The sequence below is a fragment of the Podarcis gaigeae genome (assembly GCF_964106915.1).
Source record: "Podarcis gaigeae genome assembly, chromosome: 11".
NCBI lineage: Eukaryota > Metazoa > Chordata > Lepidosauria > Squamata > Lacertidae > Podarcis > Podarcis gaigeae.
In genome coordinates this window covers 24,245,082-24,261,334 of record NC_139687.1, presented here as the reverse complement: position 1 = coordinate 24,261,334, position 16,253 = coordinate 24,245,082, and positions in this window count along the sequence as shown.

Below are 16,253 nucleotides of genomic sequence, written 5' to 3'. Positions count from 1 at the left end.
CTTTTGTGGGTGGGGGGACTTTGCAGATTAGCCACTGTCTTTTTAATCTCCACTTGTCTCTTTCCCAAGTAGCCACAAGCCTCAGACCATGTTACACAAAGGCTCCCCAACCTATTTGCGTATAGGAGCAACTATCACAAATACAAAAAATACATTTTTGGTATTACTTTTGCCCAGGTGGGCTGACACCAAAAAAGTAGGCACGCATCTTTTTTGGATGTATGCAAAACACTAAGGCTTCCTGACTTGATTATAAAGCACATGTCTCTGTTGCATATGAATCCTTTCACATACACATATTCGGAACAATAATGGCATGAGTCCTGGAAGCATTAAGAAATAGAATGTGCGCCTGTGGATCAAGAGAAAAAGGAAAACCAAAGTAAATGGGAAGCATCCCTTGAACAGGAGGGGTCTTCCTAACCTCAAAATGTTCCATTCTTCTGTTTCGTTTTTAAGAGGATGTTTTCCTTTTAATGTTTCAAATTTAATAAACCCCCAAAGAGTACAGAATAGACCATGGAGAGGCAGGCTGGAATTTTCTTTGAGTGATTCATACTTATATTCAATCTTTTTATTATTATTCTTTTCTTCCAAGCTGCATGCCCAGTTCTCTTCCACTGTAAGCATGTTGCCCTATAATCTTTGTACTAACATGAGAGCTAATAACGAAATCATACAATTTTCAAGTTGGAAGGAATTCAAATGGCCCTTAAGTTAAAGGAAGCAGCATCCTTCATAAACAACGTATTTAACAGATCTGAAAGAAATAATTTAGTACCACAGTTTTCAACCTTTTCCCAGACCCAGGACGAACGTTTAGCACTAACCTGCAAAATGGGACAAAAGTTTAAATATAGTTTTAAATATAGACCATATGTACCCCCCCACTTTTTCCTGCACCATCTCTGTCAGGAGGGTGACCCTCAGAGTCAGGAGGCCACCACAGACAGATGATTGGGGGCATTAGTGTTGTCCAAGCAGAATGTGTGGTGGCAAGGGGGGTGGAGGATGGAGACATGGTTGCCATGTGCCCCTAAGCTAGCCTACTGTCCTCGGCCATGGGAGAAGAAGAAGAGTTTGGATTTGATATCCCGTATTATCACTACCCTAAGGAGTCTCAAAGCAGCTAACAATCTCCTTTCCCTTCCTCCCCCACAACAAGCACTCTGTGAGGTGAGTGGGGCTGAGAGAGTTCAGAGAAGTGTGACTAGCCCAAGGTCACCCAGCAGCTGCATGTGGAGGAGCAGGGAAGCAAACCTGGTTCACCAGATTACGGGTCCACCACTCTTAACCACTATACCACACTGACTATAAGATGCTATAAGAACAAAAGAATATTAGAAAAGTCATGCTGAACCAGGTCAACAGCCCATCTAGTCCAGCATCTTACTCTCACAGGGCCTAACTGATGCCTTTGCGAAGCCCAGCAACAGGTCTGTTGAAATCGTGTGGCAGGTGGTAGGAGATAGAGAATGTGACTTGCTGTTTTGCTCATCATTTATATGCTGCTTCTCATGCACTGCTCAGGTTGAGATTCTATAATGCTGATGCTTCAGTGATCAATACCTGACTATTTACTGTCTCATAGTTCAGAGAAGAATGGCATGACACGCTGATTATCTCAGTCCTGACATTCAAAAACTGGCATGCTGGGATTCAGCACAAATCATCCTTGCCATGAAAAACTAGTTTCTCTAGCTAAGCCAGTGTTAAAGTAAGATTCAGCTGCTGGTTGAATCAGCTTCTATGCATTGAATGGAAGGCTGCCATCTTGTTCCTTGCCTCAAGCAGCAAAACGTCTTTTGTTGACTATCCTTTCTCTTCCACTTATTTTCAATAGTGCTTTCCAACTGGTGGTAACATCTGCTGGACTGTGAAGTACAACGGATTGAAAAACACTGCGTTTTAAGCTTTGTGCATGTTCCCAGCCTCTAAGCACTATACATTTCACAATGACCTAACCAGATAAACCCAATATTCCTGCTCTCCATTGTCTTATCTAGACAATACCTGGGATTCAGCACAAAACATCCTTGCCATGAAAAACTAGTTCCTCTAGCTAAGCCTGATTAAACAATATGGAATTTTACCCAGGCACCCATTCCTTTATTATTGCTGCTTGCATACACTGAAAAACTGGGGTGGCCTGAGACCTGTCTGCATAAACTGGTCACATCAAGACTGCAATCAGCTCCTCACATATCACCTAAATAGACACAAAGACCAGTAGAGCCACAAAGCTGAAATAATGGTGATGGTTCTAATGCACATCAGCAAAAGAAGTACATGGTCCAACAATGTGAAAGGGGTGGTTTTGGCACATCAATGAACACTATGCACTAGTTTTTCTTATCCTGCTGACTTAGCCACATATTTTGCATGGTCAGCTCTGTAGCAAATGAGGAATCTCCACACCAGGCTGGTCTCTTTTGCCAATTCCATACCACAAACATATGCATGTAAGAGGCAGGAAAATACATGTATTTCATCTGCAATCGTGCTTTGCCTATATTGTAGCTGTCACAAGCCAAACTGTCATTCTTCCATTCTTGCTGGCTGACAGGAGAAAACCCCAAATGTTTGCAGTCAATGTATATATTTTTCAGAAAAAGAAAGAGAAATGTTGCTTCATTTATAGACAGAGTTCACCTGCAGCTGAAATATGAGCATCGTACAACTTGAAATCACTTTCTGTACCATGAAAAACAGATTTGTGCTAATTATTTCTACAACAGTTTTCTGTGTACAGTGCAGTTCCCCAAACTAATTTCATTTGCCCTTATCAATTTAGCATTTTTCTTAATTTTACAATGAGAAAATTATTCTTCTGTCAAACTGAGCAGCCTTTAAAAGGGGGGGGGGGAATGAAAAATATTTTCTGCCTAGGTGCAATTAATTAAGATGAAATTATGTACCCTAGGAAACAACTCAAGTAGGTCGTTGTCAAGAGCATATTTCATAAATGATTGAAAACTCACCTTTGCATAAAAGAGTAAAATGTTGACGCCTTCAAATCAGGAACTATTGGGAGTATATTTTTTAAAACCTGTAAAATATATACCACAGATTCTACCACCACCTATCTGTAAACAGGCAGGAAAGTGATTCACTTGTGTATAAGAGCTGCAGTTACATACTCTAATAATTGGCCAACATACTTCATACACAACCCAAAGCTCTCTAATTCGTATACTATCATTAGCCAGTCCTGGAAAGTCTAAAAACGTCTACAGTTTCTCTGTTCTTTTTTTCTGATGCACCTCAATTCACTTCATGCCAATGCCAGTTCTGTACCATTACAATTTATCCCTTAGTCCTGAACCTCACACACAGTGGACTCAGCAACTAACAATCTAACTAAATATACCCTTTATCACAACCAAACCATAAAGAGACTGTTTAGGCCACATTGCTCTCTGGTCATGCCAAGTTCCCTGATTTCCGCATCAATGTTACGAATAGTTTCTGTGATATACTCTCCCAATTGCTTTGCCTTGCCTTTTCAGAAAGAATATATTTCTCGGTTCAGCAACCATAGAAAGGAATGTATTTCTCTGTTCAGCAACCACATTCAAGAGTAGCTCCACACTTTGCATGGCAACCATGTTTGCCATCACAGCTGCATGATGGCCACAGCCAGTGCAGGGAGGGCCTAACAAATGTACATTGGAGACTGGTGTTGGGCTGAATTAGGCCACAACTTTATTGATTACAGGAATGAATAGGTTTGGCTAAGGCACAGTGGACTCCTGGACAGATTGAATGGGGTGCCTCTGTAACTAAGGATCCAACCCAATGCCTTATCCACCAAAGTTGTGACAGAAGCTATGCAGTAGGCAAAAACCTACAATCTGGCCAATTTGCTTGCAGGAGACAATTCCTCCCCAGTCCTGAATACCGCAACCGAGTAAACCATAAGAAGGTCCATACACAACTCGCCCACCCTCCTACTGGAGGAGCCCCTAACGGACTAGGTAGGTGGGTGGAAAATCCTTTGATGGGCATTCAAGAGGGTGGCCCACACCTGGCTGCCCCCTTAAATAGGCCAGGATCAGGCTGAGAGAAGCCCCCAAGGCACTGCCCCTGATTGGCCCCACCTACACCTAGATATCTGATGTGGCCAGAGGCGGGTGGCACCAGGTGACCATCCCCACCAGAAGATGGCAGCCTTCCCAGACCCCCCACAGCCGTGCCATGCTACAAAGGTTGCCCATCCAGATAATTTCCACCAACTTCAGTTAATTTACTTAAGCAAGTTAGTCCTATTCCGAACTCGATTCAGGAGTGGGGCTACTGGCAACTGAGCTGGCCCTGGCAGAGGAAAAGCAAGCCTTTAAAATAGAGTTTGACTCGCACCACTCTATGCTAGTGTAAATTTTGCTGGGTTGCTGAGTCACAGGGCAAAGCTGAAAGGGGTTTAGAATAGGTGTAAGTCTGCACTTACCTGTTCCACCTCTGCCACACCCATGGAATGCCCCCCTTTTGAGACCTACCCTGATCTTGACTCAGCAAGCTTACCCCAGCTGATCTGGAATGGGGAACTCGCCCCAGTGCATCCATAGCTGTCAACCTTCCCTTTTTTGGCGGGAAATTCCCTTATTTCAGCGCTGTTTCCTGCTGCTTCCTGCTGCTATCCCAGATTGTTAGATATCCCATAGACTGTCCTTGGGACAGGTGAGGGTGCTGATCCCTTATTTTCAAGGCTGCTGATCCCTTATTTTCAAATCTGAAAGTTGACAGCTATGAGTGCATCTGTGGCTGAGCTGGAATGGGCGACTTCTGCCAGACATTTGCCTATTACAGACTTGCTTTCGGGTTCAAATTGTGTTGTAAGTTAGTTCCCCTTTGTTCATACTGAAGTAGCTAGGTAGTGACTAACATTTCTCATTGCTGAATCCTAGCACAACTGCACTGGCTTTCTATACATTTCCAATTCAACGTTCTGGATTTTAGTCTAGAAAGCCTCCCTCAGATTCACTCTGAAGGATCTGGAGAACCCCCCACAACAGCATGTGGGGGGGGGAGAGAAAGGAAATTGTTCTGTTGGGAAATCAGAAATACTCGCACTGATGGAATGATCTGTTTAGCACTACATTGCATTCCTCCCATTGATTATGACTAACATCCTATTGATTTCAATCAGTCTACTCTGAGTACGACTTAATCAGATACCTTCATACATCTGAAAGTCATGTCTCTCAATATCAGTACATGGGTATTTAAAAGCTGTTTGCACTTTGCGCATTTGATACAGGCAACTTATATAAATGCTTTAAACAGGTAAAATGACGGCTGCGTGTGGAACAGTTCAAAGATTAAATGAATGTTGTGGGAATCAACATAAAGTGTATTGGATGGTGTTGTTTTGTTTTGTTTTGTTTTTCCTGTTCAGCATCCTTTGCTTTTACAGTATTTTAGGGGTGGGGGCGGTTTCGGACTAAGAAGGCAAGATGATTTTTGGCAGTGATTTTATACATTAGTTTTCCATTTTAACAGCTGGGCCATGTGTGCTTGTATTGGTGCCATGTGGCACAGTGTTCAAAGCAGCTGAAGTCCAAACACACCGCTTAAATATGTTGCAGACAGCATCTTTAAGCTCGGTATTTAAAGGACTCAAGAACCGTTTCTTCCAACGGCATCTTTTGCAGTGGTTGAAGGGCTCTGAGGACTGAGCTGGAGGGCTGAAAGCGCCTGGTGATTCAGACCCCCTGAAGAGGCAGAAATATTAATTCACCATCCTTTTTAAAGAGCTTTCCTTGTAGTTAAGTGGGATAGCCGCGAGAAATCAGATATCCACCAAGACTGAAGCATGCACAGATGTACTAAATTAAAAGGAGCAGCATTTTTTAAGCTCCTAAAGTCTATTAATTCCAACATTGAGGGAAAGGCTTCCATTGGATTGTAAAATGTTTTTCGTGAACCAGGCACCTCCCCCACCCATGTCTGTCTCCCCAATAAACATACAAAACAGCAGTAATTTGTGGTGGGGGTGGTTTACTCAAAAGAAAGAATGGAAGGACGACCCAGATCAGGACATAGTGCAAGGGGAGGAGATTTAATCATTTTTTCCCCAGACGCTACTCCCCAAATCTCAGGGGGACCCCCACATGATAGTCTGCAAGAACCTTCTCGGGATCTTTTGTATTAATTAGTATCCTATAATAAAATCAGCCAATAAGTGTGATTAAGCAAGGTCATTTAGCAGCTTGTAGCTCGCCTATGATACACTTTCTCTCTCTTTCTTTCTTTCTTTCTTTCTTTCTAACGGATAGAGGCCCTTTACTGTTGTGACAGCAGAAAATCAAGAAGTAAAGCTTTGCGTGCTGAGGTCCCCAAGACACCCCAAACCCAATAACTCAAACTTCACACATTATTTTTGTTTAAGGTTTTTGGCATAATTTTGGCCACAACTTTATTATCAATACAAATTGTGAGTGGTTGCTTAGGCATTGGTTAGACTATCTGTCCTCCCCGCCTTGGGGACAGCCCTGACTCCGTAGTCAGTGCGGAAGAGCAAGATCAGGGTCAACTGGAGCTGCGAAACAGACCCTCAGCTAATCCCCGCATGCTCCTTGGAACTTACACGGCCCGCACCCTGCACCAAGGGTTTGGACGAAGGGGATGGTAAGTTCCAGAATTCCTTTAACGGAATACCCGTGCAGCATTGGAGGGGCAGGCCCAGCCTATCCATACCCCTCCACCAACCAATTTTAACCAATGCCTAACCGCCAACCTTACAAGTTGTGACGATTTGCTACGCAGTAGGCAAAACCCAATTGGCACACACTAATCAGCCAAGAGGTAAATTCCTACTGGGCCCCCGCACCAAGGCGAACGACCCCATGACAGGCATAGCAAGGTCAAGCGAAGCCCAACAAGGGAGGGCGGGCGGGAGATCCGATGTCCACAGCAAAAGAGAAAGAGAAAGCTGTGGACCTTGCTTAAATAGCCACTGACCCCACCCCTAAGTTTGCAACATCAACTTTCCCCAGATAACCAGATCCTCCCATCTAAACAAGCCCTGGCTTTAACTTGCCTAGCAATCATGGGGTGCCTTGTATAGCCCCATCCGCAACCCGTGCTCTCCTTTTAGTGAGAACACGCTTTGCGTGCTGAGGTCCCCAAGACACCCCAAACCCAATAACTCAAACTTCACACATTATTTTTGTTTAAGGTTTTTGGCATAATTTTGGCCACAACTTTATTATCAATACAAATTGTGAGTGGTTGCTTAGGCATTGGTTAGACTATCTGTCCTCCCCGCCTTGGGGACAGCCCTGACTCCGTAGTCAGTGCGGAAGAGCAAGATCAGGGTCAACTGGAGCTGCGAAACAGACCCTCAGCTAATCCCCGCATGCTCCTTGGAACTTACACGGCCCGCACCCTGCACCAAGGGTTTGGACGAAGGGGATGGTAAGTTCCAGAATTCCTTTAACGGAATACCCGTGCAGCATTGGAGGGGCAGGCCCAGCCTATCCATACCCCTCCACCAACCAATTTTAACCAATGCCTAACCGCCACCCGAGCCCTTTACGCTCGCCGCCAACCACTCACAGACTAAACCACACCCTCAACTTGGACACCACTGCATCCAACCAGACATCATTCCCCAACGGGGAAAGATGCACCCCATCATCCCTGAATAATTCAGAGGCCTTGAACGAAATCAGAGGGTGAGGAATCACAAATCCGCCCAAACCAACCACCAATTTGCTTGCCGCGGAATTAATCCGCTTCCTAACTCTTTCGGTGGCCGCCGGGCAAGGGCTACCCCTCCAAATGCGGCGTTTCAGCAGCTGCGACCAAATTAGTGTGGTTGAAGGCACCAAGGCCGCCAAATCCCTCAAGTCCAGTAATATGGCAGCACGCAGCCCAAAGCAGGAAGAGGAAACCATATCATTCTCCCCCAGCTGCACCACTATCGCTGTAGGGGGGCCAGCGTGGAGGACCCGTCTGTGCATGAGAGGCAATAATTCTCTCCACTGCATCCCTCGTCTGGAAATCCAGGACACCTGCACGTGCTGCGGAAGGCCCAAGCCAGCTCCCAGACCAGATTGACGAGCTCTGACAGCGGCCCAGTGCACAATGCTGTGTCCCACTATCCAAATACGGATAGCGGCCAGACCTAGGGTTAAAACACAAAAATGTCAGTACACACACCACCATTATTTCCTCACATATACTTTGAATGCATCCGATCTCCAGCGACCCAGGTCCTTTATCCTCCTTGCAGACAAACCCCAATGGGCAGCTGTCGTTGCGGCACCAATACGGAAGGAGTGAGGAGCAAATTCCGATGCTTTGCGGCCGCAGGCCACTACCACCTTGCACATCACCTTAGTGAACTGATGCCGGACTAAAGGGTGCCCATTTTCATGAATAAACAAAGGCCCCTCGCCTGCCGGCCGCAAGGACAAGTATCTCTTAAGATCCTTTACGGGGCAAGGACCCTTCTCTCCCGTTGCCGAGAGCCGAATGACGGCTCCCCTACCCACCTGGTCGGTCTTCGAATTCCTGATATGCACCCTCAGGTCCGACTGTGACATGCTCACGTCCTGCAACAGCAAACCCCTGGAACCTCCATCCCGTTTTTGCTCCAGGACCACCTCGCCTACCCTCAGTGCCCCAAAGAATGCCAAGGAAAAGGCTGCTGAAAATAGACGGGCCTCAAACTTGGACCAACAGATGCTCCGCAGTTTACTGCGCATCTGTATCAGCAACTCAAAAGTGATGGGACTTCCGGGAACAGTCCTCGATGGGGTGAGCCGTCCCCATCCCTCCAATGCCCGGCGCACCACAAACTTCCTACATGGGTCCTTGTCAAAAGTGGCCCTGCTAAAGAAAGAAATTGCTGCCGAGTGAAGTCGCAGGGTCCTAGCCGCCCGGCGCATCTGGAACAAATGTGCCAGATACTTAAGCACCTGGGCAGTAGAATGAGGGGTGATGACCGCCCCCGCCGATTGGCCATTAAAGGACAGAAAATCAGCCCAGGCCTTCTTATAGGACCTTAGCGTGGAAGGGGCGACTGATGCTGCTACTCCCTGTGAAACTAAGTGTTGCCAAGGTTCCAGAGATGATCCGGGAAAATCTCCGGACGGTCTCGAGCCTCTGGCGCCAATGACCTGAATCGTTCCATCTGAAAACGGGACAGAGCATCAGCAATCTCGTTAGAAATACCCGGAACGAAGCGAGCAGAAAATACAATATTAAAACGCAGACAGTGCAAAACAAACACCCGAAGCAAGGCCGAAACCCTAGACGACCGGGATGACTGCTTAGCTAAAACAGTCACTACTGCCTGGTTATCGGACCAAAAACAAACCCGATGGTCCTTAAAATGCTCGACCCACAAGTATACCGCAACAACTATGGGGAAAAACTCAAGAAATGTCAGGTCTCGAGTTATCGCTTCCCCACACCAAGCCTGGGGCCAAGGTTCAGCACACCACCTGCCGTCCCAAAACAAACCAAACCCCAGTGACCCTGCCGCGTCCGAATGCACTTGAAAATCATTGTGGAGGTTCAAAGTGTCCTGCCACAGTGAATACGCCATTAAATTCTTCCAGGAATTCCAGCCACACACGGAGGTCGGCTTGCACTTGGGCGGACAAACGAACCCTATGATGCGGTGCCTGCAGCCCCGAGGTAAGTTTGGCCAGGCGAGAGCAGAACGGGCGCCCCGGCGCCACCACCCTGCAAGCAAAGTTTAAATGACCTAGCAACGACTGAAGCTGTCGCAAGGTAACCTTCCTCAATGGGAGCAGTTCTTCAATGACCTTCCTTAAAGCAACTAACTTATCTGGCGGCAAACTAGAGGTTTGGGCCACGGTATCCAACAAGATACCCAAATAGGTAAGTTGCGTAGTGGGACCCTCAGTTTTCTCTGCCGCTAATGGAACCCCCAGGTCTTCAGCCAGGGACGCAAAGGCACGCAGCAGAACCACGCAATTCCCCGTGTCCCTCGCGGAGGCCAGTAAAAAGTCATCCAAATAATGCGTAACCCCGCCCAAACCGGTTCTGTCGCGCAAGGCCCATTCCAGGAATGAGCTGAAACACTCAAAAGCCGCACAAGCTACCGAGCAGCCCATGGGCATAGCCTTATCAAAATAGAATCCCCCGTCAAACTGAAAACCCAGCAGCCAGAAATCCTCAGGATGAATTGGCAACAAACGAAAAGCCGACTCAATGTCGCACTTGGCCAATAGGGCACCAGGCCCAAACTTCCTTATCATCTTGATCGCATGATCAAGAGAGGCATACTTCACCGAACAGAGCTCCGGGGGAATTACGTCGTTAACCAACGTACCATTAGGATGAGAGAGGTTATGAATTAGGCGAAACTCCCCCGGGGCCTTCTTGGGAACTATTCCCAAGGGTGAAATGTGCAAATTAGGAAAGGGGGGGGTGGCGAAAGGACCAGCCATACGACGTAAAGCCAGCTCCTTTTCAATTTTCTTACGCGCCACACCAGGCATGTCCTTAACGGATTTCTGGTTCCTAGGATTCTGGGCTACAGGGGCCACGACCACTGGGATCCTAAATCCCAGCGAAAAACCATTACTCAAATACGACGCTGACTCTCTGTCTGGGTAAGATTCCAGTAACGCCAGTAACGGCTGTAGCCGAACCGGAGTATAGGCCAAAGAAAAGATATCACTTTCCTGCTCCGGGAACAGGAGGCTGGGCAGGGACCTTGGGGGGCTGCTGGGAGCCCCCTCCCCTGCGAAAGGGCCGCCTGGCCGCGGAGCAAGCAGAAGCCGAGTGGCTCCCAGAGCATTTGTCACAAAGGTGTGCGAATTTACAGGCTTGACGTTGGCAAATGCCCTTATTAAAGTCCCAGCAGAACCACTTGCGCCCAACTTTTTGGGTGGCAGGCTTGAATTTTTGCAACTCAGAAGCCTTCTTCTCAATACGTGGTGCCACATAAGTGGTCCACACATCCAAGTCCTTCCTGTCCCAGCGGGCCGTCGGTATCTTGGCCGCCCTACGCCTAAAGTTCTGGTCATATGATAATGCAGCAGTCTCGCCAGCCATCGTAAAAGCTGAACGGACAATAGACAGATAAACCCAGAGGTGCAGAGACCTCTTGGGATACGCTGCAGAAATCACACCAGCAAAAACCTGGAAACTATCCATCCAACGTTCAAAAGTCCTGTCAGCCTTTGCTACAATTGTCCGTCTTTTGGGAACGGAAAGGCCCTTGTCCAGCGGCTCCTGACCATCAAGCGGAGGAGCCAAGCTGAAAATATCCACGTAGCGGCCATCCAGAATCCTAGACCGCAATTTGGAAGACAAGTGGGCACCAGGAATAATATCCCTAGCAGAATTGGTGGAGACTCTTACGTCAGGCACCAGGACCCCTTCTCGACACTCCTGTACGGCGCCATACCTGGCCCTATGAGAATTTGCCCTACGCTCCCAAACCCACTTTGGCAGCCCCGACGACTCCCCGTAGCCCCAGTAAAGCTTAAGGGGGGCCCCCTCATCACTGCTAGAGCTGATGGAGGAAGTACCTGAAGTGGAGGACGATGTGTCCCTCCGTCTCTTCTTAGAGTGCCTCCTGGAGCCCCTTTTTCGGCGACGATGCCCACCGGAAGAGGACCTTGGAGGAAGAGGAAGACTGTCTTCAATCGAAGAATCTGACGCTTCACCCTGTTGCACTGCACCTGGGGCTGACTGAACAGAGACAACTTGTGAATGAACTGGATTAGAATGCCCCAGCGCTGGGGGCCGTACAGGTGAGCCCCGTACAGCGCGGCCCCGGGTCGATGCGCTTCTTCTGGCGCCAACCCTGGCACGACCACGGCCCCTAGGCACTGCATCCTGCGATACAGGCAGCACCGGAGGTTGGACCTGCGGAGCATCAGGTAAGCCAACTCCGGCTAACAGTGGCTCCCCTTCTTCACTAGATGATGATGCAGGAGAGGAAACATCCACCGGGGGAGGCGGGAATGCTGATGACGTTGATGGGGTCGAGCAACGGTGTAGCAGGCCATCCATCTCCGCCTCTACCCTTGCCAGTGTCACCGGGTCGCCAGACAAACTTGAAACCATAGCCTGGATGCGTTTCAAGGACTGACCAGGCTGCGGAGATCGCAAGGCCTGGGATGGGCCTTTTATAGGCCGCTTCGAGGAGCGGGCTGGAACAGGCCTTCCTGCTGCCTTCTTAGGAGCCATTCCTACTACTGGTGAGAAAAGAAAAGAAAATAAAATTAAGTAGAGAAAAAAAAAACAAAAAAAAAAAAAACCAACTAAGTTCTTTAAGACGCTAGAATCTGCAAGAAAATGAAGCAGAATGAATTAAATAGTTAATTAAAACTAAGACCTAGACTATAAAATGATGCACCAGTAGACAGGAGGCAACCACTTGCTTACAGATTATGCAACAGATCGGTAACCCAGGAGCAGCTGGGAAGAGCACCAGCCACCAAATCAGAAGCTGTCCAATACGGAAACAAACCACAACCTTGTGCTCTTTACCAGCACACACACCTACACTAGCCGTCCAGGCTGCGTGCAATTGAAGAAATTAATTGCCTGCAAACATATCAACTGCCACAAGAGGTCGCAGTAGTACCAATTATACTCAGCCTAGGATAAAGCAACCACCAGGCCCTGCAATTACTAGGCCTGAACGCTAGAGGCCGCCACGTGGCCGAGAGGAATCAAAATGGCGCTCCCGCCTAATGAGGCTGCAAAATGGAGGCCTCACAGCTCTCCGCTCAAATCAATGCACCTCTGGGGACAACCAGCGGCACCCAGCCCCCCAGCAACACCAGGCCGGCCTCCCAGGGCCTGCTACAGGGCAAGGTAAGCCACCCCTAGCCAGGCAGCCAACAGAAGCCTGTGGGGAAGGGAGAAGCAAGGACAAACTGAGAAGAAATGTTCCCTTGACTGGGGATCGACCCTGCAAGAGGGCAGGGGAATTGAGGGAAGCCCTCCCCACACGGCCCCTGGGCCCAGGCCGAGCACCCCCCCCCCCGACTAAATTAAAGGGAATTAAAACAAACAGGAAAATTAAATAAAGTGGGGAAGGATCTTTCAGCAACAAATTAAAGAAAGAGGAGAAAATGGAGGAAGAAAAACAAAGGGAAAAGGTATACGACCCAAACTTCTGCTGTAGTCACTCAGAGATCCGATGAGATCCGATGTCCACAGCAAAAGAGAAAGAGAAAGCTGTGGACCTTGCTTAAATAGCCACTGACCCCACCCCTAAGTTTGCAACATCAACTTTCCCCAGATAACCAGATCCTCCCATCTAAACAAGCCCTGGCTTTAACTTGCCTAGCAATCATGGGGTGCCTTGTATAGCCCCATCCGCAACCCGTGCTCTCCTTTTAGTGAGAACACGCTTTCTCCACAACTATACCTCAATCCTCTTAAAGCTTCATTTGCTGCCTCTGTTCATGGACAAATATGGGTGCACTATCAGCGGAAAATGCAGTCGAAATGTCCCACAATTTATGGTGTTATTTGGGAAAGGGCAGGAACATAAGGACAGAAATGGCTCTGAATTTGTTTCTGTGATGGAACTGATTAATCCAGTCATTCTCCGTGTGAAAAGGGCATCTGTAAGAAGGTGCTGCTGTGGGGAACATGGACTCACCCATAGCCCTTCCTCAGATCAGCATTCACCCCACTTATAGGTCGCAGCAATAGCAAGAATGTTATCAGCATGCCATCATTTAACAATACTGATCAATGCTAGTGACAAAGAAAAACTGAAGAAGGGGGAACTGTTGCTTCCTCGCATTACACTCTCCTCTCCTTTTTCAGTCTAACCAGTGGGAGGTTCAGGAGACACCACTAGGCATGGATAACACCCAGTGACAAAGTCATGCAGCTATTACATCTGGAGAGGCCCCAATAATAAAGTTTAAAGAATCCAGTGAGTCTTTATTAAAAGCTTACCCAGTGACAGCAAAGATGCAGATTGCCAGCCTGTTGTAAAAACATCTACATCGGCACACACTGGGCGTAGCTTGAATTTTCTGTTCCAGTACCCAAGGCAATATCTGGAAGAGTAGTAAATAAGAATATTTGGGAAGGAGAGGAGAAAGGAGACACGCCTTTTAGATTCTTGTTAAGGACAGCAGTGACCTGGAATAAGAACGTTTGCCACTGTCAGAATTTCAGAGATTTCTGGAGTGAATGATGGCAATCACAATTCTGATTACTCTGCCATTTTTCTATTTGTATTAAGTTTGCATGGTCTCCTTCAGACCCCATCAAATAGCTGTCTGACTAAATCAAAGTGTTCCCCCACTTGCCATTACTCCGTGTCCAAGAATCTCAAACTTGCAGGCTGAGAAAGAACTCTGAAAAGATTTGAAATACACAAGGTGTGTACAAATTTAAAAGATCTTGGCGTCATTATTAAGAAAAAGGTATAAATTTCAAAGGATATGAAAAATACCCAGGGCAGCATTGGAGATGGGAAATTTAGGGCTGGACATAAGGTTAGGAAATCTAGGAGTTTGATAGCAAAAGGGATGGGGCAGGGTGTCTACAAAAGCCATCAAGAAAATCAAAAGAGGTTAATACTCTATTTTATTAGGGAATAACTAGCAAGTCTTCATAAATAGGGTGCAGAACTATTTAGCTAAACAATTTCTCATATGAAATAGGCAAAAGGGTGCAGGATCCTAACCTCATCACTTTGAACACTGGAGTCATTTGGCACAACTAGTAGTAATATAGCAGTGAAATGTGTAAGGAAATAATAGCTTCCTCCCATCTGAAACAATTGACAGGAACACCCAGGAGGAATCCTAGAATATTGAAATGATCACAAGATGCACACAATTTGACATAAAATTACAGGCTTCAAGAGAGCTTGGAATTTTGCCAGCTTTAGACCCCCGAAGAAAGGCTTAATAAAGAATATAGTAGCTGATCAGACTGACAGGCTATTAATCTTGTCTCAGGGTCTTCTCAGACCTTTAGTCTGATCATCTCACACCCCTCCTCATCCTGATACATCTATCTCTCCTTCCATCTCTTCTCCCTTTCTCCTCTTTAAGACCCTCCACTAGTCGCATGCTCAAATCTGCAATGTCATTTCCTCTTCTCACCTTCAAAACAGGTTCTTGCCTGGGGTTCAGATTTATCACAGGCAATGTTCTCTGTCTCCCAGATCACTGGATCCAGATGAAATTGGATTAATGGACGATTCTTTTCTGTAGTTGCTTCAGGCCCAAGCTACTAAATTCATGCCCATTGTGAAAGGAGCTCAATATATGCTCTTGGAGAACTTCACACTAATTACAGAGGGTTGATCAAGCAGGTCAATGGCTCCATCCATCTAAAACCCCACAGGACACAGGCAGTCTTCTCTACTGAGGCCAAAAAAGTGGAGACTTTCTCACATCTGTCAAATTAAAAGACACTAGTGTGTTCCAGTTGTGGAGCCCTGCAAAAGATTTCTGTACACTTCTGTTGCAACTATCAGCATTGGCAATATCAAGCCCAGATTTTGGTTTGTCTTCTGGTCTTGTGTAATGGTTCCAGTGACAGTAGTACCGAAACTTATTGCCTCAGTTTAGTGTAAAGTGGCCTCAAAACTAAGCATTAGTCAAGATTCAGAAATGGTGCAGGAGGAGGCCATCAAGTTGGTCTCTCCCACACACCTAGTGGAGGAAGGGAATCCAGTCCCTGATCTCGAGTCTGAGAGTGGCAACCTGGAGCTAAGACCCTCAAATTAGACTCCCAGAGTTAGCTTCTCCTGAACCTTTTATGGAAAGCTCAGAGACATAGTTTTGCTTTCAGTAGGTGCTTGCTTGCAGCATATTTTGAATGTCTGGAAGCACTTCATGTGTCCCTGCTTCACCTCAGATAAGTGCAAAATATTCTAATAAGTCCAAAATATGTCAAAATCTGAAGCACATTTCTAGTATCTGGCTCACCTGACCTTTGGACTGTGGACCTGGATCAGTGCCTGTTTCTTCCTGCTTGCACAAAATCACAGCCAGGACATACTTCTGAATATAACAGATCCATATCACCTGAATGTTCTACTCAGTCATTTCCCAGTTCAAAGAGCAGGCTACCATGTTTAAAGTCAGAAGCTTCTGGATATTTTGCCATCTATATTAGCCATTACTCTAGCTTTCTTTAAAACAAAGAAGAAGAAGAAGAAGAAGAAGAAGAAGAAGAAGAAGAAGAAGAAGAAGAAGAAGAAGAAGAAGAAGAATGATGTCAGGCAGAGAACTAGGGATGCAGGTGGCGCTGTGGTCTAAACCACTGAGCCT